This window comes from Clupea harengus, chromosome 18 (genome assembly GCF_900700415.2).
Source record: "Clupea harengus chromosome 18, Ch_v2.0.2, whole genome shotgun sequence".
NCBI lineage: Eukaryota > Metazoa > Chordata > Actinopteri > Clupeiformes > Clupeidae > Clupea > Clupea harengus.
The window spans coordinates 12,917,451-12,925,793 of record NC_045169.1 but is presented as its reverse complement, the minus strand read 5'-3'; the positions used below and the strand labels follow the sequence as shown (position 1 = coordinate 12,925,793).

At 40.2% G+C, this 8,343-nt stretch overlaps 11 non-coding genes across 11 annotated transcripts; 10 read left to right on the top strand and 1 right to left on the bottom strand.

The window, feature by feature from the left end:
• Window positions 1-200: 200 nt before the first annotated feature.
• On the bottom strand, window positions 201-274 carry trnan-guu. Its single transcript has one exon. It is a non-coding gene; the product is annotated as a tRNA-Asn (tRNA).
• A 409-nt stretch (window positions 275-683) lies between these two features.
• trnak-cuu lies at window positions 684-756 on the top strand. The gene has a single exon. It is a non-coding gene; the product is annotated as a tRNA-Lys (tRNA).
• Window positions 757-1,188: 432 nt separating this feature from the next.
• On the top strand, window positions 1,189-1,262 carry trnan-guu. Its single transcript has one exon. It is a non-coding gene; the product is annotated as a tRNA-Asn (tRNA).
• A 512-nt stretch (window positions 1,263-1,774) lies between these two features.
• Window positions 1,775-1,847, top strand: trnak-cuu. The gene has a single exon. It is a non-coding gene; the product is annotated as a tRNA-Lys (tRNA).
• Window positions 1,848-2,182: 335 nt separating this feature from the next.
• On the top strand, window positions 2,183-2,256 carry trnan-guu. The gene has a single exon. It is a non-coding gene; the product is annotated as a tRNA-Asn (tRNA).
• A 685-nt stretch (window positions 2,257-2,941) lies between these two features.
• trnan-guu lies at window positions 2,942-3,015 on the top strand. The gene has a single exon. It is a non-coding gene; the product is annotated as a tRNA-Asn (tRNA).
• A 419-nt stretch (window positions 3,016-3,434) lies between these two features.
• trnan-guu lies at window positions 3,435-3,508 on the top strand. Its single transcript has one exon. It is a non-coding gene; the product is annotated as a tRNA-Asn (tRNA).
• A 1,217-nt stretch (window positions 3,509-4,725) lies between these two features.
• On the top strand, window positions 4,726-4,799 carry trnan-guu. Its single transcript has one exon. It is a non-coding gene; the product is annotated as a tRNA-Asn (tRNA).
• Window positions 4,800-5,399: 600 nt separating this feature from the next.
• Window positions 5,400-5,473, top strand: trnan-guu. Its single transcript has one exon. It is a non-coding gene; the product is annotated as a tRNA-Asn (tRNA).
• A 1,709-nt stretch (window positions 5,474-7,182) lies between these two features.
• On the top strand, window positions 7,183-7,256 carry trnan-guu. Its single transcript has one exon. It is a non-coding gene; the product is annotated as a tRNA-Asn (tRNA).
• Window positions 7,257-7,893: 637 nt separating this feature from the next.
• Window positions 7,894-7,967, top strand: trnan-guu. Its single transcript has one exon. It is a non-coding gene; the product is annotated as a tRNA-Asn (tRNA).
• Window positions 7,968-8,343: the final 376 nt, after the last annotated feature.

Here is an 8,343-nt window from a genome sequence, read left to right as displayed (position 1 = left end):
ATTAGGTTATTAAAATGATAGATGTGGATACAATTATGTTATGTAGGCTACTTCAGTTTAGGTATAAATATAATTCAAATACAAATTTTTTATTAGTTTAAGCCTTACCCTCCAGCCATTATAATGCAGGGATATTATACAAATATGCTTTATCTTTAATATGGCCCCATGTGTTAAATGTCTGTTAAAGAAAAATTCACCGTCCCTGGGTGGGCTTGAACCACCAACCTTTCGGTTAACAGCCGAACGCGCTAACCAATTGCGCCACAGAGACCTGAATGCAGAGGAAGGGGGAACAGGATTAGTACTGTCACATGACCCCCAGTGCGAAAGAGTTCTGGTACTTGTTTGAATGGAAACAGATAAAACATAAGAGGGGTTGGCGGTGCTTAAGTGAAAAGCCGACCAGAGTTTATACCTAGCTTATTCATTGCCTCTCTAAAAACACGGTGTGACTGAAGTTGAAATTCAGATTTATTTACTATTCAACTGTGCTAAAACAAGTGAGTTGTAGAATATTAATAAATTGGAGACGATACTAATACCCCCAGTAATTTGACTGTTTTGTAAGAGATCTGTGTTGTGGATGAAAGCTTTTTTGGTCAGCAAAAAATATCAAGCTTTAGGGGGTGGTGCTTGTGACTCACAAGGTTTTATTTGCTGATTTCAGATGCCTGTCATCAGCCCGGCTAGCTCAGTCGGTAGAGCATGAGACTCTTAATCTCAGGGTCGTGGGTTCGAGCCCCACGTTGGGCGCTGAGCTTTTTCCTTTATAGTTTTGGGAATTGTCTAGTCAAGTTGTTGTGGTATATAGATCCTAGTTTATTGCTAGGCTCATCTATACCATATTTAAAATTCAAACTCTGAATTGAAACATTTAATTATATTCACTAATTTATGAAACTGCTCAACACAATACAGTCAAGATTCATCATTTTGCAGTGAATTTAATTTCCTGTACCAAGTGGTACTGATCTTGCAGCCTGTGCTTTGGTATTGTTACAGTTTCTCAGCTCCTCTCCCCTCCCCCACGCCACGTGCTCTGCCTGCTCTCTGCCCCTCCCCCACTCCCTTGGCTGTGGCAGTTGCTGCTTTGACACCCCTCCCCCACCAACAAGTCTTGCTGAGGGAAAAGGTTCCCTGAACCAATAGAAAAAAAAGAATCCTGTTCACTGCTGCAGTCACCTGGTCTCTGTGGCGCAATTGGTTAGCGCGTTCGGCTGTTAACCGAAAGGTTGGTGGTTCAAGCCCACCCAGGGACGGGAGATCTTTTTCCCCGTGCCTGAAGAGCCTGTATAGCCCACAGTTCAAGGTTCCACATGGTTAAGGGCGTTTCGTAGATGAAAATTCTGTTGTATTATTTTTGTTGATGTTTGTTGGTCTTTTGTTCGAACACAGCTTGTGGTTTAGGGAAAAATGCACACATTCTGAAAGTAAACACCTATAAAACTATATTTCATTAAAAATGCACAAATATGTATTTAATCGTGGAGTCCATCTGTGTCTTGAAAGCAGTGTTAATTTGTAAATGTGTAAAATGTACATTTAAAGAGTAACATTTACAAACCTCAGCTATTTTTGTGGATTGCAATGGGAGCCTCCTTTGGCACACTGTTATCTTATTTTCCATTATGAAATATATTCCTTAAATTTCCCTCTGGATTAATAAAGGATCTATCTATCTATATAGGCCCTAGGGGGAAACAAGAGGATGTGGTAAGACTTGTTTTGTGCTGTTAATTATAAAAAGTCTTGCAATTTTCCCTTGACACAAGCCCGGCTAGCTCAGTCGGTAGAGCATGAGACTCTTAATCTCAGGGTCGTGGGTTCGAGCCCCACGTTGGGCGCAAAGCTTTTTCAATAATGAGAAGGCAGTTTCGTAATGCTGTAAAATCAGGCAGAGGAATAAAGTTTTTAATTGTAGAACTGGAATTGGTTTAACATTAAAGCTGTTGATACTAAAGCAGAAATCTGCCGTCTGTATCTGACATTAAATATGAAATATACTATATATATATATAGCAAGGCTGGTGAAATACCGGAGACATACAACCATTTTGTGTACATCATAAGGAAATAAAGGATTATCATTTACATTTAGTCATTCAGCAGATGCTTTTGAACATTGAAGTTGCCTTTCTTTAGGTTTAACTACCATGGTAATGCTAGTGAGGCTAGCGCAGTCTCTGTGGCGCAATTGGTTAGCGCGTTCGGCTGTTAACCGAAAGGTTGGTGGTTCAAGCCCACCCAGGGACGGGAATTTTTTTTTCCCTTTTATGGGAAGACTCTTATTGTACTACATATTAAGTGTATTACATAATGTGTAAAGATCAGAATCAGAATTGTTTTAATTGCCAAGTAGGTTTACACCTACCTGGAATTTTCTCTGGTGTATATATAGGTGCATACAGTAAACATAAAACATACAAACACAATAAGTACTACCCATAACATAAAACATACAAACACAATAAGTACTACACATGAGAAAAGTACTACACATAAAACAATATATAAGATACAAATAAAAAAAAATAAAAAAAACTATTCATATGAAACTGGAGAATATTGAGTGAAACTCTGAATATACAGTCGTGCCGGAAAGTCTGCACACCCCTTTCACCTTCACCACTTTTTGTTACGTTACAGACATATTGTACATTAGATTGAGCATATTTTTGTCTAAAATTCACAGAAAAAGCCCATAATGACAAAGTGAAAACAGGTTTTTAGACATTTATGCTAATTTATTAAAAATCTAAATGTAAAATATCGTATGTACACAAGTGTGCACACTCTTTGATATGACACCCAAAAGTGAGCTGAAGTGCATTTTGTTTCCACTGACAAACAGTTTGGAGTCTATCTTGCATCACCTTTAGGATCAGAAGAACAGAGAGGCTTCAACAAAGAGGCCATTGAGAGACTGGGAGAGGCATCTGTCTCTGTGGCGCAATTGGTTAGCGCGTTCGGCTGTTAACCGAAAGGTTGGTGGTTCAAGCCCACCCAGGGACGGGATATGTTTTCCTTCAATGATTGGAGAGTTTCCTTTAAAACGGCAATGCTTTCTGCTCAGTAGATGGAAAAATAATTACAACAATTTACTAGTGGAAGATTAACGTGAAACTGGCAAAACTAATTGTGAACATACATTTCTGTAAACGTGTAGGGGAAAAGCGTTGCACTCGAGTGGCTCAAATTCCCTAGCTTTACATTAAATGACATCGGCTGAAATATTGTAATACTTTGTTGAACTGGAAAACATTTTTGCAACAGCTTGTCATACTCCAAACAACACAAACTGTTTGGAGTCTATCTCGCGTCACGTTGAGGATCGTATTTCCATTGCGCCATTCTTAGTCGTCATGAACATAACTCAGAAGAACACAGAGGATTCGACAGAGAGGCCATTGGAGATGCCGCGTGAGGCAGCTGTCTCTGTGGCGCAATTGGTTAGCGCGTTCGGCTGTTAACCGAAAGGTTGGTGGTTCAAGCCCACCCAGGGACGGGAGTTCTTTTCCTTCAATGATGGGAGAGTTTCCTTAAAAAAAACCGAAATATAACTCAGAAGAACACAGAGGATTGAACATGGTCAAAAGGCCACTAGATTACATCGCCCACTCTGTCACTGGTCAGTAATAACCTTGTAAATGTCACATTTATGTTCAATCCATGACCTTCAGGGAGCAACCTCAAATATTTAATTAAGGCATATGTCTGTTCTCACTGTATGCCTTTAGGTGGGTACTTTAGGTCAGGTGAAACTGCTTCTGAACTTCTAATAAATATAACTCAGAAGGCATGATAAGTAACAATGTTCCTTGAAATAACGGCACCTCACGCACTTTGTTTTCTAGTTCAGCCCTTTTTATGTACTTGTCTGTATAAAAAAGTATCAACATTGTTACGACCCTGGCGGGTCTAGGCCCCGCCCCATGAGATTTGCATGCCTGTTCTCTATCTGTCGTTACAACAGGCAATTGGATCCAGGTGTATGGGTGATTGGCTGGGCTACGAAAGCCCTGCTCAGATGGAAGTCGGGAGAGCGTTGGATTGGTCGTTGGATTTTGGTTATCGTTGGATTTGGATAGTGAATTGGATTTGGGATTGTCGTTGTGGTTGTCGTTGTCGTTGGTTTTGGATTATCGTCGTCGTTTGTTTATATTACCATTTACCTGACTTTACATTACATCTTTTGTTTCTCTTCACAACACTGATCTTCACCACACGTTTGCTATAATTATTAGATAACTATATAAACTTGTAAATCATTAATAAATATATTATTGTTACTATAAATATCCTAAATTCTGCGTGGCCTCCCCTTCTTGTTTCGTGTCGTGAGCTGGCCCGGACGAGCCCCCACGTGTTACGTGCCAGCTCACGACACGAAACAAGAAGGGGAGGCCACGTCCCAAATCCAATTCACTATCCAAATCCAACGATAACCAAAATCCAACGACCAATCCAACGCTCTCCCGACTTCCATCTGAGCAGGGCTTTTGTAGCCCGTCTATCTCTGCTCCTATTGTACCACACAGCCCACGTACACTGAAAGTTCCACATGCAGTATCTGTTTTGTTGCTATAACAAAAACATGCTTACATGTCACCAGCCAGACAATTATCTTGCATGATTGTTTTTGCTCTCGCAGCCTCATATCACTATTGAGTGCAGAAGAACACAGAGGGTTCCAGTGAGGTCAAGAGGTCACTGAAAACAGCTGTCTCTGTGGCGCAATTGGTTAGCGCGTTCGGCTGTTAACCGAAAGGTTGGTGGTTCAAGCCCACCCAGGGACGGGAGTTATTTTCCGTATGTGTTGGAGACTTCAATGGAGACTCACTTTGAAGCGTTACTCACAGTACCAAAGCCAAACTTGCCGTAATATATACATACATAGATATCCCTCCATACACAGCTTCTTGTCTTGCTCTCGCAGCGGTGGCGGTGTTGGATTTTGCCATGATTATGGTCTTGTATTCTTCATAAGCGTTCATGATCATCTCCTGCTCGCCAGTGGAGAAAAAAAGAGGCTTTTTCTTTGAGTTTAGTAGCCATTGTACCGTCAGAAAATCATGGTTTTGGTGAACGACACTTCTCCCTTTTGACGTAGGACGGGCACGCGCAATTGCCCTGATAAGTTTAGTCTGGTTCAAATTAACGGCATTATTTGACTGCGGATCAGCCTTGGACGGAGCGATATATCCTGTCCTCAATCATCTCGGTAATTCAAACTGGCTAATAGGACAATTGATCGACTTAACTTAAGCCCTTACGACGAACAGAGCCCTACTTGTTTACTCCAAACGTCAAACAGTTTGGAGTCTATCTCGCATCACCTTGAGGTTCAGAAGAACACAGAGGGTTCCAGTGAGGTCAAGAGGTCACTGAAAAGAGCTGTCTCTGTGGCGCAATTGGTTAGCGCGTTCGGCTGTTAACCGAAAGGTTGGTGGTTCAAGCCCACCCAGGGACGGGAGATCTTTTCCGTATGCGTTGGAGACTTCAATGGGGACCCACTTTCTATTTGGGTGAAGTGGCCGTGCATGCATTAGCCAATCATATCACGTTCATGCTAATATTCAATGATAGCCAGATTGAAAAAAAAGATTGCGGACCAAACTCTGTAGATGGTTCTATTTCTACATGAAAGTAATTTGTTTGGCTTTTTTTTTTCATTGGATTTTTTAAAAGTTACTGAGAAATGGACACTGTACAATGTAAAAAAAACAAAACGTTATTGTAACTGAAAAATAAGTTTGCACTTCACACGTAAGCGATGTAAATACCCACAAGGTAAACAGCTCACCAACAGTTACACAGCAGTTAAGAATTCAAAGCGGTGTGATAGGTTGTTGACCGGTCAATCGCGCTAGAAACGTCTGCGTCATCAACACACCCAACTGGAAAACATTTTTGCAACAGCTTGTGTAGCCCAGACAACAAAGGGTTAATGCCATAGAACTTTCAGAACCCCGTCCACCAATCAGAGCTGCGCTCAGTCATTGCCGTGGCAACCAAATCTGACCCAACACAGATAGACACTGGCAGTTGACACCCAACACAGACAGACACTGGCAGTTGAACGCGTGAACAGGTAAATAATTATTATGAACACTTTTAATTTAAATAATTGAAAAAAGTTAAACATTAGAATAATTTAAACATTATCGATTTGATATAGAACCCAAGAGAAGACTACACACAAAACCTGACCGGAGAATACCGAACCGGAGAGCCTGAATATTGATTCAATGAATTGTAGATACCCCGAAGTAAAGAAATACAAATAACTCAACGCTAACGGTAATGGAATGCTAGCTTCGGTGAGTTCTTTTGACCGTTAGAGAATTACTAAGCTAAGCCAAGCTAGGTAACCAAACGTAATATTAGCATATTAGCATACCTCCCCGTAATGGTTACGTAGACCAACTGGGATCAATGTACTTGTTTTGTTTAATTAATTTGTTGATTTCAGTCAAATGTGAGATGCATAATTGTTTCTGGCCTGTAAATTTACAGGTCAGGTTTTATGAATGGATGAATTTTGATGGCGAATTTTGATTGTTTTAATGTACTTTGAACACTGTGAATATTTTGAATGTACTTTGATACACTGTATAACTGAACTTGAACAAATACTTCGAATGTACTTTCAACACTGTGATTGTTTTTAATCAAATTCGAATTGATATTTTATTAATTATTTAGGTCATTGTATAACTGTATGTAATATATATATAATTGTATAGATTTAGTTAGATAAGGGTGCACCCTGATAAGGTTTAGGAAACATTATCTGATATTGTTATTCATTGCACTGCACTTTGCACAATTTATTTATTTCAATCTATTTATTTAAATTATTGTTATTTATATCATATATTGTATATATCCATTCAACCGTATTAATAAATGTACTAATTTATTTTAAACTTAAATCTTAACGTGTGTTGCATTCATCTACCTCCATAGTCGTACTTAAATTCTTCTGATACTGGTCCCAGTAGATAGATGCTCTGTCGCCCACACTCTTTTAATTGAGCTGTGTGTGCATCGTGTTACATTTGTCATACTCCAAACGACAAACAAACAACAAACAGTTTGGAGTCTATCTTGCATCACCTTGATGTTCAGAAGAACATAGAGGCTTCATCTTAGGTCAAGACCTCCAGAAGGGCATCTGTCTCTGTGGCGCAATTGGTTAGCGCGTTCGGCTGTTAACCGAAAGGTTGGTGGTTCAAGCCCACCCAGGGACGGAAGATCTTTTCTGTATGCGTTGGAGACTTCAATGGAGACTCACTTTGAATTGGGTGAAGTGGCCGTGCATGCCTTAGCCAATCAAATCACCTTCATGCTAGTATTCACTGAGTTCCAGATTGAAAAAAAACCATGGTGAACCAAACTCTGTAGATGGTTCTATTTCTACATAAAAGTCAATTGTTTGGCTTTTTTTTTTCATTGGATTTTTTAAAGGTTACTGAGAAATGGACACTGTACAATGTAAAAAATAAATAAAAAGTTATTGTAACTGAAAATTAAGTTTGCACTTCGTACGTAAGCGATGTAAATACCCACAAGGTAAACAGCTCACTAACAAAGTTACACAGCAATTACCAATTCATAGCGGTGTGTAAGCGATGTAAATACCCACAAGGTAAACAGCTCACTAACAAAGTTACACAGCAATTACCAATTCATAGCGGTGTGATTGGTTGTTGACCGGTCAATCACGCTAGAAACGTCTGCGTCATCAACACACCCAACTGGAAAACATTTCCGCAACAGCTTGTCATACTCCAAACGACAAACCGTTTGGAGTCTATCTTGCATCACCTTGATGTTCAGAAGAACATAGAGGCTTCATCTTAGGTCAAGACCTCCTGAGTGGCATCTGTCTCTGTGGCGCAATTGGTTAGCGCGTTCGGCTGTTAACCGAAAGGTTGGTGGTTCAAGCCCACCCAGGGACGGGAGTTATTTTCCGTATGAGTTGGAGACTCACTTTGAATTGGGTGAAGTGGCAGTGCATGCGCTAGCCAATCAAATCACGTTCATGCTGAGTTCCAGATTGAAAAAAAACATCATTCTTGAGTCTCTTAGGGAGGTGTTGGCTCAAATAACACTTTGGATAGAAGCTAACGGACAAGTGTATGGCACAGGCACACATTCTACATCTCAGAGAGGAAGGCCTAGGTCAGTGATAGAAATGGTTTAGCAAAAAATATGTTATTTATGTTGTTGTTCCAGTTACTCCCATCAGGGAAAAGGTTCAGATCCACCAAAGCACACACGTCCAGAATGGCAAAGCGCTTCTATCCACATGCAGTAAGGCTTCTCAACCGCTTA